The sequence below is a fragment of the Ixodes scapularis genome, unplaced genomic scaffold (genome assembly GCF_016920785.2).
Source record: "Ixodes scapularis isolate PalLabHiFi unplaced genomic scaffold, ASM1692078v2 ptg000146l_1___fragment_2___debris__unscaffolded, whole genome shotgun sequence".
Classification (NCBI taxonomy): Eukaryota; Metazoa; Arthropoda; class Arachnida; order Ixodida; family Ixodidae; genus Ixodes; species Ixodes scapularis.
The window spans coordinates 123,405-147,721 of NW_024609922.1; the positions used below are offsets into that span (position 1 = coordinate 123,405).

The window sequence follows — 24,317 nt, forward strand, 5'->3', positions numbered from 1 at the left end:
CCGCATTTGATTTATCACTGTCTCTTTTCAATTTTGACATTAGGCTCCGAGCTGATTTCAGAGCTTCGTGTCTGTCAGTCAGTAAAGATGTTCTTTCTTCGAAATTGCGCCGGGATCCGACGACGGAGGCAGCTGATGGTCGCTGACGGAAGAGTAAACCATACAGGACTCCGCGGATAGGGGGAAGAAAAAAAACACGTCTATTTACAAGCCAAGCTAATTTCTGAATCCCTGCAAAAGGTCCCACCACGTCCTCTCCTCGTCTTCTTCTCTTCTCAAAAATGTCCCCTGCCCCAGTTCGCACGAGCGTCGCCAGTTCACCCACACACCGGGGCACACGTGCCAACGCAAACACGCAAAGAAAAGAGCCTGTTTCCGTGTCCCTTCACGGTGATGGCGGGCCGATTCTCACACCTCCCGACTAAGTATATTTTTTAGACCCGAAATGTCAAAAATAATATATAACAACTAAACTCAAACGCGTACGCGTATCAGTCTCACTTTGCACAGAGTTAGTGACTCAACCCATAGGAATCCAAACTATAGAAGAAATTTACACCAAATGTAAATCCCATGCTAGTAAAGTGCTTCTTACTGTGCCCGCCAAGGCTCCAAAGCAGTGACAAACCTCGCGCCGAGAATAGCGCAGCATCTAGCCTCCTAGCCTCGGTCTCTTTGCCGACAGGTTATTCAAGCCACCCAGATTTCGGCGGGGCTTGAATCGGACGGCGTATACCCAAGTAGCACAACACGCCGGGTTGGGGATGGGGCGGTATTGGCCTGCCGGGATAGCGATACCGGCCAGTACCGGAAACGCCCCAAGGGGCGACATCGGCCGGGCCCAATGCCGGAATCCGGCCGGTACCGGGACCTTATTGGGAAACCGGGATGCCGGGAATACGGGATGTTCCCAGCGAGCTCCCGACAAAGATCCCCGGCATGGAACCGGTGGTACGGTAGGAAACCATCAGTGTGCCAGCGTGATTCCGGGTCAGAGCCAGTCCAATTGCGGATTAGTCCCAGCGTAAAAACAGATCAGTGCCAGCGTAATTGCGGGTCAGTGCCTGCGAAATTGTGGATCAGCACCAGCGTATGCGTCGTTTAGTGTACTCTGCATAGAACCAGCAGAATGCTAGCTGTGTCAGGTTTTAAAGCCCAGGAATGACATCCTACTGCATTTTTGAACAGCCAACTTCTCAGTAGATCAAATTGAATTAAATGTGGAAATGCTAAATTTCTCAGTCCAAACCATTTTATTGGTTTTCATATCTTTTATAGGTACTGAACGTTTTTAACATGTTTTTCGGACTTGAACTGAAAAAAGCCGGTTTAGTATTCGTGCAATTTTAAGAAACAATTCTGTGTGAACAATTGACTTTCTCCATGTATACAGTATACTCATGGCAATTACTGTATACTCGTTGAGACGACATGTCCCATTCATCTGTCGCCCAGATGCATATTGTGGGTAGTACAAGAAGGGAACATACAAAATGTTTTTTACCGTGACATTCTTTATTGTGACTTGTGCACCCATAGCAGCTAGCTCCTCAGCCAGAGTGTCCCTCATCGTCAAAGGCGGTTGGAACCACCAGTGGAGTGTCCGTCTTTTTAACTCTATTGCCCTTGCCCGCCTCCCTGGCCGTCAGCCACTTCTGCACCGCGTCCACGCTGCACGAGTGAGACTTTGTATGGCACCTGTAAAGAGAATTGTCAGATCACACAGATTAGTTGAGGGATAGGGGAAGCAAATATCTTGCATATTAGCTACACACAAGGTGCTGTTCAAACACTGCAGTTTGCGAGCGTTTCCTTTGTGTAAATATGGGTCCCTCACCTAGCCTGCAATTCAAAGGTGACAGAAAGAGAGCACCACAGAGGTGGAGATTGTGGGTTTGGCTACCACGCTAAGGTGCAGATTCTACGGAGGCATATGGCTATTTCACGCAACATCCTATTAATCTGAAATGGGGGGCGAGACGGGGTGGGGTGCAGAGATGAGTGGCTAAAAAAAGAGCAAAACTTCCCCAACTGACACTCTACAGACCAAGGCCTCTAAATGGTCGTCATTAGATTTTCAACCTGGAAACTAACAGGATAACAAAACAAGACCAACAAAAACCTTTTTTCACAGTTCCTTCAAAACGCTGCTTTTCAGTATGAAGGTTCCGAGAATGCTAACACAGGAGATAATCATAATAGAGAATGCAAGTCAAATTAAAAAAAAAAAAAAAAAAAAAAAAAAAAAACGACAGGAATTGACGATTTAAATTTTGCATATTGCAAGACTTAACGGGAAACTGAAGCTGTTCTGTATTTGAGGAAGAACACCAAAATCGTCTTGATATGGCCTCCAGGATCACGAATATCGAGTTTATTTTTTCAATCTGGTGCATGGAGGCTGCAGAAATTAATTTCTAAAGTACAGCTGAAGCCCCTCCTTCCCGGGGCGTGACGTCATGCTGGGAGTTTTCGGAAAATTGAATTTGTAAACAGGTCGGAAATAAATTTGTAAACTTTACTTCTGACCTTTTTCTTGAATTTGAAAAAAGGTCAGAAATAGACGCCACAACTGGCGTCAGTGTGGAAAAAATACAACTAGCAAGCTTGCAATTGCACGCGCCGCCCACACGAGCGACACGTGCTTGGCGCCCCAAAGATTCTAGTACGACGTCACGGCTGCTCTGAGGATTTCCGTGTTTTCTCGCGTCTAGTTACACCTTCGGGGAAAACGAAAGCGATATTCAGATTCACAGGACAAAAATATGCCAGAAGTCACCTATAACTCGTTTTTTTGTCCAGAAGTGTTTCAGTTTCCCTTTAATTGTCAACATATTTCAAAGATTGTGCTTGTCTATTGAGCTCCAATAGAGATACCATCAATTTAATAGCTAGTAAAGAATATGCATTACCGATGACCACCTTACACATCATGGCGTCCTTGAACCTTGACTTTCCTTGGTAGCCCAGAAGGGCCGGAGAACTGCTCCTGGACTTGCTTTGAGAACATGCGTCCCACCATCTCTCGCACCACCTTCTGCAGGTTCTTGCTGTCTCCTAGAGACACGAGCTGCCCCTCCTAGAAAGACAAAATGTGTTCTCAATATGTCACTAAAGTTATTTATATGCAGATACAATGGTATGAACATGTCTCAAGTAAGAGAATGTGAATGCCCAGGTAAATGCAGTAAGCCACACCATACATGCATCAAAATTTTACAATATTTACTAGAGAGAGAATAAAAAATATTAGAATATATGGCAACTCTACTTGCCTTAGACGAAACCAGAAAGATTAAAATATTTCCTTCCATACTCTGCTAAATCTCAATAGTCAGTCAAATTCGTTGCAACGTTCAAATTGTGCAAACGTTTTGATGGATCCTCTTTGCCCATCAGCATCCACTCAGTAATTTTAATAATGTATGTGGTTCTCAAAACAGTGCATTCAAGACCCTGCGCATCTTGACTTTGTTAAAGCTTAGTCTAGCTGCCGGTTAGTCACCCTGCAAATTTATCACCTATTTTACGACTTTACGAAGACTGGAATTGAAAAAGGCATAAAAAGGCAGGAATTGACCAAAACCGTCATCATAGTTGCAAAAAATGGCAACAGCAGCACAGTATGAGTAGTTACCTTTCCATATTTTTGTTTAGTGCTGACTCAGTGGTGGCCCTGTAGGCCAATGAACCAACTTACTCAGCTCAAGCTCGCCTCGTGTAATAATCGCTTGTGTGACTACCGTATGCTATGCCTGGAGACACAGCTACGCATGCACTCACACCCCCTGACTAAAGTAGCGGATGCAATAACAGTTACTCTTTCACCTTGGAAAATTTGATTTCCTCTCATAGGGTGACCTTCGGTTAGGACTGGTTAACATCTCATTTTGGAAATGCACTACTAATGTAAAGTAAAGATGGAATTAGGATTTATCTGGCAACCCCTTAGAAATTTGTTTGGGCATACGCATATGGTGGGCACGCTCAAAAGCGATTTTAGACCAGGCTAAAAGTTATTTTCAAGCATGTACCTTTACTTCTGTGGCAGATGTCGAAAGCGCAAATGAATTTATCGCCCTAAATATTTAGATCTCTTGACTATAGCCTCAAGTGAGAACAGGAACAAAACCAAAAGAAGCCTATAATATACTACAGCATCTCGATCCTTCTGTCAAGCAAGCATTAAACACAAAAAGCACGCAGGCAGGTTTGCGCGTGCTCCACACACATACTCACGGCGAGAGTTATTGCAGGTGCGGAATTTAACTTCTAAGGATAAAACGGGCAGAAGTGTCGTAGCAAATCAGCATGATTTATGATTATTTGCAGGCTGACATATTGTAAGCACCCAAAGGCAAATGTGTTGGGCGATTTTACTTCCCCCGTTGTGAAATGTTCTACTTAAAAATATTTCAAGAAGCGGCAGTTGAAAAAGACTTAAAATGCCGTTCAATGAGGATGCACATGAAGCCTCTTGTCTACACGACCTTCGGGTGGAAAGAACCGTTCAAATATGTAAAGATGCACAAATATTTAATTTTTGGTGGCCACCGTCCATTATTTCTCCCTTCAGTAGCCTCTATGAAACGCAGTTTAACAATTGCAAAAACTTTACGCAGGCTACTAAAGCTGACTTGCAAAACGTGCAACTGGCGTTGCGTCACCGTGACACAATTCTATCGCAGGGTTCAGTTTAAGGGTACCCCTTACAATAAATAGCCTTCCGATGTGCATTGGCTGTGCATGCACTCTGCTGTTATAAATAACAGAAGGCCCGTAATGAAGGGACGGCAACTTTCTCATTTTTCATTTGCCACTGACTGTGTTTAAAACATAGTTTGGGTGGGCATCCATTTGAAATATTACGGTAAAAGGCTTCAGTCCACATTCCAACCCCATTTGCATAAATCTTCAGATAACCCAAGTTAAACCACAAAGTAAGAATCGCAGCCTTATACCCGTCAATATTGTGAAAAAGGGGACACATAAATACCGGCAGTGTCCTGTTGGTGAAGTTCTTCAGCTGTGCTTCTGCAGCACTAAGCTGTTCCATGTTGCGGAGAGGCATCAGGAACAGCTCGGGTGGTTCAGGCCTGGCCAGTTCCTGGGGCGTCACCCGTTCCCCAGGCCTCGCCTGCTCTCCCTGGTGCTTGAAAGACACCACGTGCCCGAGCACCTGCCCAACAGACTTGCAGTTCCCTGTTCTGCTGCTGTAGGTGCCCATTCTGGATGTGCAGGTCTATCACGGCCTAAGCAGCTGAGCGTCGAAGCCTGCAAGATAACCAAGGCATAAGAAAGCATTATCCATTTTGCTGATCAACATTATGCACTGATGATGCGAAGAAACTTTTTCAGAAACTTGGGTTTCGGGAAGTTTCAGAAGAACGCTTGAACCTTCAGGTGTTTCGGATGGTTTGGGTAGCTTTGGAACGGTTGCCAGACACAATGAGTGTTTCAAATTTTTGTAAAAATTTAAGAGACATTATAATTTGTATGCAATATTCATAAATGTAATAAAAAAAATGTGTTAATCAAATAAACTTTCTGAAAAGGAGACACGGCCCCAATTTTCAGAACGTCACAGTTTTGGCTTGTATGGTCAAAATGAATGCTCCCACAAAGTTTTATGATGTTTTTTGACAATCAAAGGAAATAAAAATACTGATTCGTCGGCGACGCACGCGAGACGCGCTGCGCTTGGCTGCGATAAGCACCAGCTTAAAAATCTCATATATAGGTCCGTGCCTATTAGGCCTAGCTTGGTGCCTGTACCCTTGTTGGAACTGCCATTTTCTGGGCTTTCAGGACGGCCTTTTTTTTTTAACTATCAACCGTCCAAGAATGGGAGAGAATCCCGTTAAGAACACTTGCCCTGGTATAGAAAACAAAATTGGCTGCAAGCGGCTGCTCTGTGGTCACATGATACCTCGCGCCTAGGCATATGACGCTTTAGAATGAATTGGCACTTCCAAAAAAAGCACAGGTCATCAATTGCACCCCTTGTTAAATAGCAGAAGTTTCCAAGGCAACTTTGTTTTCTATCGTTTCACTTGCAGCATACAGTGTGTAACAGATGATCCACCTTTCTTCGGTTCTGGTAGCAGACGACGCAGCGGCGTCTTGTTTCCCGCAGCAAATGACACTCTAGAGCAGACAAACCCTCCCTCTTTACTCACGTTAGCAGGCGACGTGTCTGTTAAAGAAAGGTCAGCTCCCTCAGTACAAGCCTGCCGAGATCTAAATCTCACAAAACACCAAAATCGGGCCATTGGTACAACATTTCAAGGTACAAACAGAAGCTGCACAGCACGGCGCCGAAGCGAACTTGCTGCACCTAAAAACAAGCATCTAAGCTGTCCGTCTAAAACCTCTCCAGAGTAGGACAGCACCACGGTCGTTCTTGGCAGCATGCAATGCTTTCCCACAGCATTACGAGAAAGTTTTGTGACCAGTAGCGTATTTAAGGACTCGGTCACTACTGTAATTGTGCATGTGTCACTACGAAGATTATGGAGCTAACTAAATTGAGCAACTGCACGCAAGCTAATCTGGTCAAGCATGCTAACAGAGGGCAGATCAAAAACGTGTATTAGCACATTATCAGGACTTTAGATGAAAAGGAACAGTACAAAATAATACTTACTGCATTTCTGCAAACTTGATGCTCTGAACGAAGGCCAGTCAGGGTCTGGTGCTTGGCCCGGTCGCACACGAGACAAGATGTGCGCCCCAGGCATTTTGCTTGGCCACCCGCCGTTGTTTCATACTCACGTCGAACCACAACAGAGGGACGGACGCCACCGTTATTTCGTCATTCTCTTCGATGAACAGTACTCCTCCTCACTAGAATAAAAGGCGTGGTCAGACATGATGTTCATTCAAGTTACTTCACACTGTCAGGTCTTCGCAACCTTTAGCATATATTATAATAACTCCATGGCTATATCCCCATGCACGGCCACAATGAAACACGACGGCGTCGTATTCCGGTATACGCCAAGTAATAAAAGTAGCAGTAAAAGAGAAAAACGGTGCTCATTTCGCGTAAAGGTTCGTTTACACCATGCTTTGTAGCTTTTTACTTGCAACGGTTTCATGATACCGAGGTTTCGTGCAAACAGCTTATTTACATCCAGTTTTTCAAGCAATGGCAATGGCGTTTCGACTATACTCCGTTCATTTTTAAGCTGAGACTAGAAGCTCCGCCTTCAACGCAAGCTTTCTGCCCTTGCTAACACAAGTGCGATCACGCAGGCACGCGCAACCAAAGCACTGCAGAAGCCAGCGAGCTCGCACTGAAGGCGGAGATTCTAGTCTCAGCTTAGGGGCGAACGGAGTATACATTCCTTGCATATGACGGCACGCTAGGTAAGGACAGGGCCCTGTGCCATGCCGGTGGTGGACTTCACAACGCGCGGTTGTGCTTACCAAGGCGTAGGATGCCGCTAACTGCCTGGACATACCGTAGAATACCGTGCATCCGCCCATGCCACATTAAGCGCCCATTACCAAATTTGTGAGATCTGAGAAAATACGCAGAGTACATTTATATGTAAAATTGACGACCGGACAAGCACCTATCCCCCATTTTTTTGCGATTATTTCCAAAGTTTGAGTGCGCGCTTGCCCGGTATTTAACGGTACATCGTATTTTCATAGAAGGAACCTAGTTTTCTTTGATGTGAACTCGAAAAAACGAGTCGAGCTTACGATGATGACTTTTAGCCAGTACGTGCGGAATTTTTCAGCATTGGTGCGATTGCGCTACGAGCAGAAAGTTTCGATATACCGCTAAGTTATAATAAAAAAAAAATGTGTCGAAAAAAAAAAAAAAAGTTGTATTGCATGCCGCAAAATTTGACGAGCGGCTTTAGGAGTCGCCTGTAGAAAAATTGTTACGACTTTGCGAAGTATGGCAAACAATGCAAATTTACCGTCATAATCTAAAACCTGATGCAAGGATAAATAAAATAACGGACAAGCGTCTCGCAGACGGCACAACCCGATGCCCCGCCAGCAGCGTCTCGGCGAGCTAGCATGCCTCCACCAACACGGCGCGGTCGCCCCCGGAGACCGCCTTGATCACCGGACACCGCGCGGTGCCAGCCACCAGTGCTAAATCCCCCCCCCCCCCCCCAACACACACACTCACTCACGGATTAAGCGCGGCGATGGGATGACGAGCGAGCGGGACAGTGAGACGACGCTCCTGACGCCGGACTCCTACTTCTATCTTCTCCCCCACTTTTCTCCCCTCACCCTACCCCAAGTCAGTGACAAATGCGCCTAGCGCGCGTACACGATTGACTCTATTCCCCCCACCCCCCCCCCCCCCCTTAATTTCACTTCAACGCTTACAACAAACGGAGGCCGCCGCCGAACGATCGCGGTCTCGCCGGGCTAGCGGCGCGACATTCGTCCATACTCGGCCGGGAGTCTTGAAGGTGCGCTCGAAGCGTGGAAACAGCGGGGCATCTACACTGCGAACGGGCAGAAGCCGATGCAAAAACGTGCGCGAACGTAAACAGAAAAGTGCCGCCGCTCGCCACTACGAAATAATACGCGGTCGCATCCCTTTCCTGCTGCTCGTACTTTCTCTTACTTGACGGCTACTCCGTCTTGCGGGACATCACGACGTCGGGATACGGCGAAAGGCCGTCAACACCTTCGAGTCAACCACCAGCAAGCGTTGTTTGAGCGGAAGTTGGTTCACTAGGCCTACGTACGACGAAACCGACAGAACACGAACATCAAAATCAAAGCACAGGCGGTAACTTCGAGCGACTTCTGCCCCGCATAGATTTACATGCAGCGCTTTCACACGCCACCACGGTCACATACAATTTTTCAACCCTGGAGCCACCGTACCTGAACCATGCCGCGAACCACGCCAACGTCCCGCTCGCCATTTGTGTTTGCTCACCTTGTCCGGCTTTGGATTGGATGCTGGATCGGCTTTCTAGCAAAGTCTATCAACAGCTGGCTCGATGCTGGATGAGGTCTGTTCTAGTCTAAACACGAAGTCGGAAATCTATAATTGTGCTACTGTGTTACTCTATAAACAAAACAAAAAAAACAGCAACAAAAAAAAAAAAAACGGGGGCACAAAGAAGTACACGACGCTTCGACGAAATGCCCTCTGGGAACTAGTTGGCCACTCAGTTTCGGTTTCGATTGAGCAGCTTCCTTTCATGCTATCACGCCGTGACCGAATGCGCCGCTTAAGTTTTCGATGATCTGACTTTTCACGAACGTACAATACATTCATTCTCGAACGATACAAAACGAAACGAGAAAAGAGTCAAAGTACAGGCTAGCTGGTGGAAGTTTTCGTTTTGTCAACCATTTCGTCGTTTACCCTGAGACCTGTCTGTTTTTTCTGTTACTTCTGCTCTTCAAAAAAAAACCCAGTCTCAGGGTAAACGACGAAATGGTTGACAAAACGAAAACTGGGGCAATTTCCTTGCACACAAATTACTGCACACTAATTACTATGGTGTCTTCTTCGTGTCATCATATATCGCCCACTCAAATTTTACGCTGATAGGAGATTAGGTTTTCGCAAACGCTGAGGTCGGCTAGCTACGACGGAGGCTCTAACAAGCGTCTCCTACTCTTCGCTAAGCCTTTTTGGACGAGCTTTTACTGACGCCCAAGATTTGTGTCTGAGCGGTGTGCCCGAAATTATCTCGGCATACTCAGTCAGGAAGAAAGCAAACACATAAATATTACGGCCATTCCCAACCGTCAAATGCGCTTTGAATAATTTCGTTCCTTTGGCACACCGCATAGAGGTTCACGCCCGTCCGACGCACTTCCGGCGAACGGTGCGACATTCTTCATACAATTGCTCGACTTTTGCTTTCTAAAAACGGTTTGTGTGGGGGAATGTGCCTATATGATTGCAGAAAAAATTTATGTGCATACGCGATGTTGAATATTAGCGGAATGCAAGCGGGTGGGGACTTAGCTTCGTGCAGTGCTGCGGGTCAGTACAGGTAAGAGATAAGATGTGTGTTCAAATTGAGCTTTTCAATGGCGCCTCCAAGTTTTACCTCACGTACTCAGGCGTATTAAGAAAAACAGTAGTTGCAAAAAATATTATTTCGTCTATGGACGCATAAAACAAACAAACTTCCTGACCAGCTGTAAAGGTGCGAGCTCGATGTATGCAAACTTATTGGTCGTTACAGCTTGTTGACTCGTACACAAGCAAGATACCCGAGCTACGCAGCGTCGAGATTCCCAGCACTGGCTCGTTCACATATATCTCGAAACGCAAACAGAAAGGCTCGATAGAGTATAAAAATACAACAAGCATGTGTGAAGGCAAGCTATACGTCTCGGGCTTGTGATATAGATTCGAGGTCTGGCCATTTAGGTTAGTTTAGAGACCAAAAATGATGCTCTCGAGACCAAAAAACGTGAGATCACGGCCGTTAATAGTCCACGCTGCCGATCGAAACCGAAACCATGCCACTCTCCTCCCTGGCCAACTAGTTCCCAAAGAGCAACGCGCGCCGTGTTGCACGCAGGGGTTTATGGAAGTAGTGACCCTTTCTGGTTGAATATAGGGTGCACGTGATGTTTCGATTACGATCATGCAGAATGATGTAAAAAACGAATGTGCCGCCCAAACTGTGTCTTCCTCGGACAGACCGCTCGGACCCGGAGTAGTTCTCCGCGCAGCCTTTTTCGGGGGAGTACGCGAAGGGCAAGTTCGTCTGCTCCTTGCGCAGGGGGTAGCGGTGACGTCAGAACGCCGAGCCCCGATTGGCTGATCGAGCCCCCCTATCTGAGCGTCGTCTGCTTCTTTGCAACGTCGTCTGCTCGCAACGTCGTCTGCTCCCAACGTCGTCTACGTCTGTCTTACGTTTCCTGCGACTTTCGGAAGTGCAGAGGCCAGATTCACGAAACGATCTTACGCCAAAAATGTACGTAAGACAAAACTTGAGAACAAATTCGTATTCACGAAATGAAATTTTCGTAAGTTTTGCGCAGGTTACGGCGAAATCCTACGACAGCTCCGAAGCTGTCTTACGCACTTCTTACGATCAAGTCAGCATGGCCGACAGCGTCGCGGTCGCGACGACCCACGGACGTTTATTTTTCTACGTGAGCTTCTCACGCGTCCTGACTTCAAGCGGCAAAAAAAAAAAGTAAAAATTACTTGAAACAGAGCACGACCAACAAGAACGCTGGATCCACAGACACCGGGGAAAAGCTCCAACGGCGACGATTCCACCGAACGCGACCAAACGAGCTGGGCAGTTAGGCCTAGCAGGCACTCCGCGACTCGGCGACCGTCTGCCCACGACCGGCTGACGTGCTGAATGGAATATGCCCACGCGACCCTTGTGAACCCTTCCCGTGTTATACTTTGATCGCTGACCTCAATTTTAGATTAAGAGGTCAATTTCTTCCTCTTGTTATCTCCTTGTTTCCCGAGGCAACGGTGACTCTCGCCGGTGAAAAAGCGGCGAATCTCCGACAGACGCAGGAAAGGTAAAGCAGCCATCGCTTTGACTAGCAGACGTAAAGCAGACGACGTTAACTGCGCCAACCCGCCGGCGCCGTTAAAGAGTGAGGGGTCTCGCCGCACACGAATGGAGGTAAAAAGTATTTGGGAGGGAACTTGCGGACACTAAGCAAACAAACCTCGGCGCCCCGGGACACCTCGCCAGTGAGTCCTTTGACTTCCCTCCTTGATGCGCGTCTGCTAGTTGTTAGACGAAAACAACGTACCGCTCGAGTTATTTCGTCTGCCCTCCCTTAAAGGACACATGCAAAGGAAAAAAAATTTTTTTAGACAGCTTAGATGGAAAAAGGATGTCATAAAACGATTTTACAACGAAGAAACAAAATTTTTAGAGCTATATTTACGGCGCTATACGAATTTGTAGTTGGCGCTCGCGGGAGCCGCCGCTGGTCACGTGGTAGGCCCGCGCGCCGCCGCGCTGCGTCGCCGCCGCACGCTGAGCGTTGTGCGAACGCCGCTTCAACGCGTTTCTCCACGCCGCCGTCGCCGCCGCCGCACAAGTTCGTCTGCTTCGGGGCGCCGCCGCCGTCGTCTGACCGGCGCACAGGTCTATCACGTCTGCTTGCGCTTTTTCAGGAGTTTCCTTTGGGCTCTAAAAGTTACTTATTCGTCTTGGTTTTTTGTTATACTTCAAACAAAGATGAATAAGTTACTTTTAGAGGCCATAGGAAGCTTCCGAAAGAGCGCAAGCACCACGTGATAAATAAAGACCAGTCACGTGATAAATACAGACCACTTTTCCGCGGTGCCCGCGGGCGCCAACTACAAATTCGTTTTGCGCCGTAAATATAGCTCTAAATATTTTTTTTCTTCGTTGTAAAATCGTTTTATGGCGTCCTTTTTCCATCTAAGCCGTTTAAAAAAAATGTTTTTTTCCTTTGCATGTGTCCTTTAAAGGCGAAGTCGAGTTCGCTCCGAAAGTCGCAGGTAAGGTAAGACAAACGCAGACGATGTTGCGAGCAGACGACGTTGCAAAGGAGCAGACGACGCTCAATAGGGGGTCGCGATCAGCCAATCAGGACTCGGCGTTCTGACGTCACCGCTACTTCCTTGTCATGCGCAGAACACGAAAATGAGCCCACTTGCGAGGCGTATAGTCACTCGCAACATTTCAGTTTCGTTATCAACGTTGCCGCGGGGAAATGAAGGAGTTTCGCTGTTTTTTTGTTTCGATTGCTGGCTGGGCTCTCTTGCTGTGCTTGCTTTCGCTCCTCTTGTCATGACCGACTGGCCCGAGCATACTGCGGCGCTGACATCGTCTAATAAAACGCAGTAGCAGCGAAATCAGCTACAGCGACGAAGATACCAGCTTAGCTCCAGCTCGAGTGACGACGAGGCAGCCGTTCTCGGCGAAGTCTTTGCCGACTCATTCGCCTTGCCAGCGAAGAGGCCCAAGGTATGGCGTTACGTCGAAGACGTTGTGCACACCTATTCGGATGAAGAGCTAGATATGTCGTTTGCTAGAAGACAATACGACAAATTCCCCTCAGATGGAACTCGCCTGCGGAGATGACGGTCGCTTTACGGCATGCGTGTTTGGTATTGCTTAACAGCCCCTTTGCAAACCGTACAGCGCCACGACGGCAGGACATTTTATCAAAGCATGAAGTTCCGATCAGAACTTCATGCTTTCAGCAAAATAGCAATGGGAACCGAAACTGTTAAAAAGCGAGGGCAGACGCTATGAAAGCGGTGGCAGCGCGTGCAACTGGGTGGATCGCTTACTGAGGCCGACCGCTGAACGACCGCTTGCGCGGAGCGCTCGGCATCTGCCTGGGCAAAGGGCTGGATCGCGTATCCCCGCTTGGTCGCTGCAGCTGCAGCACGAGAGTGAAGCCACCGATCGGCGATTTTGCATGTTGAAAAATCGCGTTTTTGGAGCGTTTCGGAGGCTGGCGGCAACATGCTGAAGACACGTTTTCTACTCGTTCGTAGTCAATCGTCGAAGAAGCTCTTTAAAACCCTGCGTAAGCCCTAAGACTTGCCGTTGAGAACATGTGGAAATTTTTACGGAAGCGCAGTGCCGCAGTAAAAATGCCCAACTCATCGAAAGCAAGTTTCGCCGCCACGATGCAACGCGCAGGTCACGAGTGACCCGCGCGTTGCATCATTGGACTTTTTCCATAATGCAACGTGCGGGACCCTTGTGACGTCACATGTGACGTCAATTGTGATGTCATTATAGGAAACGTCCCATAATGCAATGCGCGGGTCACGAATGAGACTGCACATTGCATTATACGACGTTTCCCATAACTTAACGCGTGGTTACGCCGACGGCGACGTTGGCGTCACCGACCCGCGCGTTGCATCATGAGGCGCTTCCCATAATGCAATGCGCGGGTCACAAATGAGACGGCGCGTTGCATTATGGGACGTTTCCCATAACGCAACGCGCGGTTACGCCGACGGCGATGTTGGCGTCGCCGTCGCCGACCGCGCGTTGCATCATGGGACGCTTCCCATAATGCAACGCGCACACGCCGTCATTATGGGAAAGGCCCCATAATGCAATGCGCGGGTCACGAGTGAGACTCGCGCGTTGCATTATGGGACGTTTCCCATAATGCAACGCGCGGTTACGCCGACGGCGACTGCGACGGCGATGCCGCTCAAGCCGGAAACGGGCGTCTAAGAGCTGCTCTCTAAAAAATTAATAGATGTAAACCAAATTGAATTTTCATTCCACAGCCATGTTTGATCCCGTCTTTTTTAACAAAACTGAAATAAGCCTTTGTTAACTGGTTTAAGGATGACGCGCCGTTAATACTAGGCCAAGGATAATATTAGGTGTCACCTTTTAGCATATTGAAGACATGTCCAACCTAACGGTCACTTGTAACCATCATATAGTTTCTATATCAGCGAAAAAGCCATGTCGGTTACATATCAAAACTTGCATGGCTCGAATGGCCTGTGAAAGCAGCGAGAAAACGATGTCGGTCAGTCACCGAAAACTCCGTGGCTGAACTGGCCGGTGATTACAGAAAGAAAACGATGTCGGCCAGTCAGCGGAGACTCCACGGCTAGACTGGCCGCTGACTACAGCAAGAAAACGATGTCGGCCAGTCACCGGAAACTCTATGGCTAGAGTGGCCAGTGACTACAGGAAGAAAACGATATCGGCCAGTCACCGGAAACTCCATGGCTAGGCTGGCCGGTGACTACAGCAAGAAAACGATGTCGGCCAGTGACCGGAAACTCCATGGCTAGACTGGCCAGCGACTACAGCAAGAAAACGATATCGGCCAGTCACCGGAAACTCCACGGCTAGACTGGCCGGTGACTACAGCAAGAAAACGATGTCGGCCGGTATCGGGAACTTTCCGGCTGGCGCTGGCCAGTTTAGACAACGAGTCCCCGATATCGGCCGGGATCGGTTTCTTACCGGCGTCCCTGGCCGGGATCCGCCGTACAGCTCCCGGTACTGGCCGACGTAATCCCAGTATCGGCCGACATGGTGTGCTACCTGGGTAGCTGGTTCCGGAATTTCTCCGCACAAGAACGACGACAGTTTATACTCTCTCTTGATTTACGAATCAGGAATGGTCCTCGGAGGCGGTCGCCGTTGTCGACGTCTTCTGCACTTCCAGCTCTCTCATACGTGGCCGGCTGGCAGGTGGTCGAGTCTTCATCGGCGTCCCTATTCTGGGCATCTTCATCTCGAAGACGGTGTCCTCGTCCCCGTCCCCGCTTTCCCTGACATCTTCACCGGCCGGCTGTGACGTCAGCCACCCTAACAAGATGTCCGATTTCTTGCCGATAAACACTTCCCTGCCGTGGTCACTATCGGCTTGCCAGAACGTCTGCCGCCAAAGCAAGATATTCGGTCCTTTGTCGTCGTCCACGTTCGCGCCATCGTCGTCCTCGGCTCGCCAAAACGCCTGCCGCCCAGGCGATAAGTTCAGTCCTTCGTCGTCGTCCACGTTCTCGCCGTCGTCATCTTCGACTTGCCGGCATTTCCGCCTCCCAGAAGATACCCTCTGTTCTTCTTTGTAACCGGCGCCCATGTTCTCAACGTGGTCGTTATTGGCTTGTAGGAGCTTGTGCAACCCAGGTAAGATGTCGGGACCGGCCTCGACGTTGTCGAAGTTCACACATCGGTCGTCCTCAGATTGCCGGGACGCCTACCGCCCAGGAAAAGTGAATGGCCTTTCGTCGTCGACGTTCACCTGCTTGTCGTGGTCGTCCTGGGCTCGCTGGGACGTCCTCCAGGCACGCGAGACGTTCAGCTCATTTCTGTCGTCAACGTGCGCCTGCACAGACACGCAGCTGCGATTGTTCTCTGACGACCGCTTCATGTCGTCGGCTTGTAACAGAATCTGAAGCGCCTCGCGGACCGATAGGTGCAGCCGCTTCTGGCCTTGGAGGTTCAAGTTGCTACCGTCGGACTGCCCACATCGGTCGTCACCTTGTCGGGCTTACGGCTGGAGTCTTCCTCCACAGTGACATTCTTGGCGTCTACTCTTTTCTTGTGAAACCGAAGTTCTTCGTCTGGTGTCTTCGTCCGGGGACATTCGCGGGAAAGGTGTCCCAATTTCTTGCATTTAAAACACTTCACCCGATGATATTCAGGTATAATGCCCTGCCTTGGGTTCTCGTGTCTTTCCTTGAGAGAAGTGGTGGTTTCAATAAAGGGCCTCGAGACCTCAGCTCGCGACACTCAGAGCTCTAACAAGACCGATTCTTTGACCACATCATATCCACTTCTCTCACCCATGTTTAGCCTATTCACTAGTGCACGCATGCTCTCCGTGAAATAAGGTCGCACAAGATATTCTCTGAGCCGCTCAGGCACTTCATATGTCTCGAAGACGTTTTCTACGCCATCAAACCAGCTCGGCACTAATAAATCGGACAACGGCACGGGATTCAGCACTGCCTTCATCAATCTCGAAAAGCGAAAAACTTCATCTCGGAGGTTGAACTCCATGCCGCCGCCACTGGCTCGACTTCGGTTTTTTGAGCGTAGATGTTCTAGTTCTAGCTCGAGGCGTAACAGCCGTTCTTTCTCCCTTATAAGTTGTATCTCCTTTTCAATTAAGCTGTATGATCGGACTCCTCCGTTCCCATCCCCTTGTGTATGCGAGTTTGCCACTAATCCTCTCAAACGTGACAATTCACTGGCACGTCAACATACCTATTCCGACCCCTATTCTGCTCTGGCGTTAGAACCGGCATCCGCCGCTCTGCGCTGTGTGTATCCATGGCGGGCACACGTCAAAGAATCACGTTACCGTAAGGTCAACGACTGCCGCTGGACCACAGACGCAGCCCGCTGCTCAGAATAGTCAGGCACGAAAATGATGTCCGAGCTGTAGACTCAGGCGTTCCTCGCTGGAGTGGGACGGCATCTGGTCCGAGGTAGCTCTGTCACCACGAAGTAGGTCGGTGGTCCAGTCTTCAAGGATCTCGGTGGTCCAGTCTTCTCTTTACAAGGCTCCACCAAAACCGCGTCAAGTCGCTGTCCGCCGATTCCGTTGTGAAGATCACGCCGCCGGGGTCCGCTGACGCAATCCTGTCGACTGCGGCAGTAAAGATGTTCTTTCTTCGAGATTGCGCCGGGACCCGACGACGGAGGCAGCTGATGGTCGCTGACGGAAGAGTAAACCAGACAGGACTCCGAGGATAGGGGGAAGAAAAAAAACACGTCTATTTACAAGCCAAGCTAATTTCCGAGTCCCTGCAAAAGGTCCCACCACGTCCTCTCCTCGTCTTCTTCTCTTCTCAAAAATGTCCCCTGCCCCAGCTCGCACGAGCGTCGCCAGTTCACCCACACACCGGGGCACACGTGCCAACGCAAACACGCAAAGAAAAGAGCCTGTTTCCGTGTCCCTTCACGGTGATGGCGGGCCGATTGTCACACAGTCCTTCTCCGTCCTCTTGCTGTAGAGTTTATCATGTCTAAGCAATCTCTTCTACATTGGTTTTTGGAAACCCGGATAGCAAATACCAGCAGAGCGAAACGAAAGAATTCGAGAGAGAGAAGTATGCAGGGGAGGGGTCGCGCCGACGGCCTCGGAACTAACGTCCCTGAATGGCTTCCCCTCCCATTTTCCCCACGCCGTCACTAATCTCTCCTTTGTGGGTGAAGTGGACTCGACGACCTTGAGGGAGGAGGACACTGCGCATTCCTAAGCTGACAGTGCCGGGGAAGATACGCGCCGGCCGGACCAGTCATCACTTGCACCGCTCTCTGCGCGTGGTTACGGGAGAGAGTGTGACCACGTGAATAAAAATAAACCTGAGATTGGTTCACCGAGCTTCTTAGCTTCCTCTGCACTCTCAGCTTAGGAGTGATGGAGTCCAGACCGCAAAACACACGCACACACAAGCACACAGAAAGTGGGATCGCGAGCACCAAGGCCACACGATAAGGCAACGACTGGAAGGCGGTGGGGACGGTCTCCTTAATTTCCAACACGCGCATCCGCGAACTGCATGTGGGCAGGTGCGCTTCGCAAATTGTGCATGTTTTTTTTTTATTTTATTATTTATTTTTTTTTGTGGCAGAAATAGTTTTTTTTTTCTAAGGAACAAGAATGGCAAGATAATCATGCTGATACCAGGACACCGTGGGTCCGTTTCCAGGTTGTCCGAATGGATTTGATTGCTTAGCAGACTGCTTTTATCGGGCGAAGCGGCTCGGCATATCCGCCATCCATGGGCAAGTACGGTGGTTCTAGAGCTCCGATCACCAGCAGCGCATTTCGTCTTAGTGCCAAGTGCGATCTTCAACATGCGGATTGCCAAGACCCATGGATATTCTTTCGGCAGCGCCTACATACCGGTGATCTTCCTTTGTTGTGGGCATACATGTGACCACTAGCTTCGACGGACCGAAGACACGACGGACTGCTTTCTCTTCCATGTGAGTGACAAGGAGAGGTCCTCTTGACCATTGGGGATGGGCATTCTTGCTACGCAATGTACGTTTTGTCACTTTCCGTTGAGTTTGAACCGTGTCGGACTCTGTGCCAGGGATCTCCGACGAGTTCAACGCGGAATCCACAGCGATCGGCCCGAAAGGCCCTGTACAGCGCTATTTGTAGTGCTGTTTATTCTAATAGACCGCGAGGGGCGTTCTGATGGGTTATTTCTGTGCTCAAATTTTTTTTTATTTCATTTTTTTTTAAATACGGCTGTCATTTTGGCGGCAGGTGTGTACTGCAGTAAAAAGTCAACCAGGTGTGTCCAAAGCCGAATACTACAAAGCGTTGGGTAGTGCTTATTTGACAAGGTTCGGCTTGTTGTGTGCGAGTTGAGTGTCAGCTATGTCACCGCGCTCTGCGAGTGTAATTGCCACTAATTGTCTTTACACGGCAAGCTATTTTATATGCGTGATTTTTTTTTAATTCTTGATTGATTCAAGCATAAAATTTTGTTCAACTGTCATGTTCTTACGTGTAGAAATATCGGTGTGAACTTAGATGGCGAGATTATAATTCTTAAAACTCCTTATAGCTAGATGAAAGGTTAAGGGACGCCATGATGTTGCAAGATTAGAGCTAAGCAATTGATAAAATAACCTTCGTACTATTCGAATATTTTTTTTTTAAATCACTATAAATATCTGAATCTAGATCGATCGAGCTTTGAGTAAGGACAAGTCGGACGAACGAAACAATAGTAAGCGCCTGGGCCGTCTTGATAAAAACAGCGTCTCAGCCCAGACGGGGGAAGAGAAAGCACTGTCAAAGCCAGCGTACGAGCTGAACGGGACTCAAACCTCGACTCAAGACGCTCGCGCGTTCCACCCTTTACAGTGCTTTCTTTCACCCAGTCTGAACTGAGACAGTGATTTCAGCAAGCTGGCCCCGGTGTCTTTCCTGCGCATCTATTTGTTTTAGAAGGCAGTACTAAGTTTTTTCATATACTAAATAATAAAAAATAATTAACTGGAAAAGAAAGTTTATCATATAAAAAAGTCGGTAGGCTTTTCCCAGATTTTATACTTGAAGAGCAACTGAACCGATTAATCGACGCACGAGGACACAGCGCACCCGTAACAAACACTCAACGTTCACAGTCACACCAAAAGAAAGGGACACTTACACAGCAGCGCTGTGTAAGTGTCCCTTTCTTTTGGTGTGACTGTGAACGTTGAGTGTTTGTTACGGGTGCGCTGTGTCCTCGTGCGTCATGAACTACCAACTCGCCCGAACTTCTGTTTTAACGATTAATCGAATATTTAATTAAAGGGCAGCGATTAGTAATAAAGCTCTGTTTTATTTTGATATTCATTATTGACAGGCGTAAGAGAACTGAGAGCCTCTGAAACCCTTCACTTGAATCCAACCCCCGCTTCTGTCTCTTTCAGAATCCTGTGGTCATGCCCCTGTGTGGTATCCCCTTCCTTGCCCAGCCCTCTGCCCTGTCCACTACCGAGCCTGCCGCCGACCCTGCCACCGAGTCTGCCCAGGCCCCCGTGGTTGCACAATGTTTTAAATATATTTATTCGATCTAAATAAATTATGAACTGTCAAACGTTATGAACAATTCATTTGCATGCTTTAATGATTTCTAATGTGCCCAAATATGGTCAAATTGCCGCATTTATTAAATTTTAGTATAAGAAAGAAGACGGTGCTTCAGGAAAAAGGGAAAGATACTTGCTTGGTTCTCTGCACTGTTTTTGTGACACTGGTTACAACACTGGCTGAAAGATAGCATCTAATAATGTCATAGACAATGGATGCAAAAATTTGCCAGTGTATTAAACTGGATGCCAATATTGGAATAGCCGATATTTAAGCCAATGTTGGAAGAGCCAGTGTGTAAGGCGTTGGATGCCAATATTGGTTCAGCCAACGGTGAAACTTCTATGCCAATATTGGATAAAAAAGCGGAAACCACGTTGGTCCAACGTGGGCTAGAACGTTGGCAAACCAGTGGTCCAACATTGGCATCAATGATGGACCACCATTGGATCGGGTAGCGTTCTCGAAAATGCCAACGTCAGACCAATATTGGAACCATTTTTTGCCAACATTGGGCCAACGGGGGTCCAACAATGGTGTGCTGCCTGGGTGCTTTTTCGTTATCGATATATTCCTGTACACAAAAATACTGCGGGTGGGAAGAAATTTTTTATCGGCCATAGACAGGCACGTAGCCAGGATTTTGTTTCGGGGGGGGGGGGGGGGGGCGCCGGCCATGACAAAATGCTGTATGAGGGGGAGAGGAGGTCCCAGCAAAATGGAAGATTTCGGGGGGGGGGGGGGGGCATGGGCCTCCCCCCTGGCTACGTGCCTGGCCATAGATTTCTGTTTGCTTCTGTGCGAAAGCTGGGACCTCGTGATGCTGTACCTGCTGTAGCTTTTGCTCCGCTACCACGTTTCTCATAGAAAAAAAAGGCAGTTGGTTCAAAGAATCCTACCCAAAGTAGCCAAGTAGATGGAACTAAAGGCTTATTCACACGGTGCATCTTTTCAACGCGCCACAGTTTAGCGAAGCCAACATTTCGCGAAATCGGCCTGTTCACACGTGGAGCTTGACGCGCGAAACCTGTGACGTATTGACTCACGAGAATTTCGCCAAACCTTGTCATCTGCACCGAGAATACCAAGCGTTTCGCATCAAAATGATATGAAGTAAGCACAGTGTGAAGAGACAGTCTGTTTTATTAGTACCACTCAATGAACTTGGTACGACTCGGCTCACTGGGTTTACTAGTCGTGCCAAACGCGGGAATGACCGCGAACGTCAAAGAACAGGAAGATGATCTCGAAGCATTTCGGACATTTTTGCACCACTCATAAAGAAAGTTATCCCGTCAGCATGTATATATGCGGTGCTTGCACTCGTCGCGACTGTTGATGAATCTGCACCGCGCCACCAACTCGTACTGTAGGCGCCGTTCACACACCTGCAACCGAGTAGGACCAAGACACGCCGTTCGTACGCACCGCTTCACCGGCATCGCCGCTTATCGCTTGCCATGTTTGTTTGCTTTCTTTCGGCTTTGGCTCGGATACGGAATCGGCCAAAAATCATACTCCTCCAAAAGCTCGCTCCTCCTCGAAGGTCAGACGTCATAGCGAAGTCGAGCGGCCATTGGCAGTGTCCGCGTTGTCCTTCGGGTGATTGACAGGCCTCGGTGAGGTTTCAGCAAAAAAATGCTCGAGAAGCGAGGAACACGCGCCACTTTTTTCGGAGGCGCGCCACTTTTTCGGTGGCGTTCAGACTAGGAATCTGTTTCCCGAAACCCAGTTTTGCGACACAAGATTCGCCAGCAAGATTCATCGTGTGAACAGGAAGAAATAAACGTTTACTGTGGCGAACTTGTGCCAAAAATAAAAGAGTACAAAAGGATAATAATAGAGCGTCGCGGGCGTCGAAATCGGCGTGGCAGCAGAGTCGAACGCTGGGGCGAGACTGACTCCTGCTTGCCAGGCGGAGCCGCTTTTGTACACGCGTTGGCTTCGATGCAGAAGGTTCGATGCGGAGAACATTCCAACCTCGAACCAGCTAGACGGTTCTCGAATTCACTAGAACATCACATTACAGTGTAAACAAAAATGCGTAGCCGCGGCCAGGAATCGAACCCTGGCCCTTCGCGTGGGAGGTAAGCGCGATAACCGTTGTGCTACGGCCGCGGTGCCTACTTGGCGCGCAGCAATATGAAGGAGCGGGTGGTCAACTATCTGCTGGCCATCGCCCCAAGTGTTATAAAGTTTCCGGCGGACTTGGACATCCTTGCTTCAGACTTCGAAGAGGTATGCACATTTCTCTTTAGATCAGAGCAGAAAAAAAAGGCCATCTCTCGGGACAGTGCCGTGTTTATTTCTTCCCCTGAAATATGTGATTCCGTAGACGGACTCTTCGAAACGACCGGTTCAATGCACGGCGAATGAAGACACAACTCGTTTCAGCAATGTTTAAACACCGATGACCAGTTTGCCCTTCGCCTTCCCCCTCTCCCCCCTTCTAGCCTTTTGCTTCCCCTCGCTTGAAGACTTGGAGAGGAGGGAAGCGTTGCGGGATCTCGAGTTTTAGTAGGTTAGAGTACGTAATTCAGTGCCTTATTTCATGCCACATCATATTTGACAAAGAAATCTACTGGGCAGCATTGTGCTGTCACTGCTTATACAAATAGCCAAAAAAACAATGTCAGGTATAGTTGGGCAAGTTAAGAATACAACATCTGCTCTGCCCACAGGCATGTTGCACTTGCTTTGATCAAATGTGACTTGTTCTCCGTGACAATAACCACTGGCTTTAACGGGGGGAGGGAAGCTGGCCTCTGATTGAGTGAGGTAATGTCGTGGAAAGGTTACCAAGATGCTGGTGCGACTCCGGACTTCCTACCTTGCGTCGTTGAAGTGTATGGCAAGACGCAATTATAATCTTGTCCGACAACCTGTTCATTGTGGTTGTCTGGTACAAAGAGACAGTCATTGCGAGCAATCTCAACGAGCTGAGAAAGTGTGATGTTTCAAAGATTAATAGGAAGTGTATTGATAGTGTCACTTTAGATCACATTGTACATAGGAAGTGAAGCCATAACGTCCGGAAATGGACAACTTCGTATACTCGGGGTGCAACTAGCGAGCTGTAACAGCCTGCGAACGTGGATCAGACAACTCGGACAACAATGCAACCCACTACTACATGCTATACGACGAATGTCTAACAAATACTGGGGTGCACGACAAAAGGCCTGTCAGACATTGGCCCGGGCAGTCGCAGTCGGCAAACTTCTGTATGGATTTCCAATTTACGTCCTTTCGAAGAAACATATGGAGGATGTGGAGCTACTGCATCGTGAGACTCTCCGCACCATCACTGTGCTTCTTAAACATACACGGATAGACCGGCTCATCGAATTAGTGGCTCTACCGCCTATAAGGGCAACGTACGCTGTTGCTAAACAAGCCCTTACAGATAGACTCGAAAACACGGTGCAGCACTTTAACGTGGGACCAACTGAGTCACATAGACAACCGGGCCCCCAGTCTGAGCCCCCATGGGACAGTCCTGTTATTCAAATGAGACAACAGGCAATACCGTTCCGAGAACAAGGGGCCCTTCAAATTCGTATTGCCAATCAGCACCAACAGTTCGAACAAGATCACATGATAATCTACACAGACACCAGTTTTAATGACGGCAAGGGGGGCATGGCCTGGTACTGCCCCACATGACCGGAACTAAATGGCGCCCATAGCTGTCACCTCCTCTATGGGGACGCCCGGCAGGCTGAACTCCTGGCAATATGGGAAGCCCTTTCCTCTATTCCCGGCCCCCTACCACAACACGACTCCATAAGAATACTAACGAACGCCAAGGAAGCGCTCGAAGAAATTGAGACTAACACGGTTTGACGCCACGGCTCAGGCCGTAAGGAAACGAGTGCACGACTTGCAAGAAGTGGGCCTTGACCTACGTATTTAGTGGACACCAGCACACACCGGATTCACGGGAGGGAACGCAGTGGCACATAACACAGCCACGGCAGCTCGAGGGGGTATTGACTCAGTCGCCCCTTACCCTCCCCTCAACCCGCCACTTAATGCCTACGCATGGATCACAGACTCATGAGAATGTCGTATCGATGGTACCTCATTTTTATAAGAGCGAAACACCGCAGGGAACATAAACAATTTCTTACATCAATTAAGCATTGTCACACATATACACCCGAGTAAGACCGAGAGAGACCAGACCGGTTTTTAAGCCTCTTGCGACGTCTTAGGGTCGGATGCGCTGCAGCGGAGCTGGTTCTAAGACGTCGTAAGAGGCTTAAAAACCGGTCTTGTCTCTCTCGGAAATA

At 48.6% G+C, this 24,317-nt stretch overlaps 1 pseudogene; it reads left to right on the forward strand.

Annotated features, from left to right (window-relative positions):
* Nucleotides 1–24,317, forward strand: part of LOC121048041 — a 28,068-nt pseudogene that overhangs the window by 1,985 nt on the left and 1,766 nt on the right.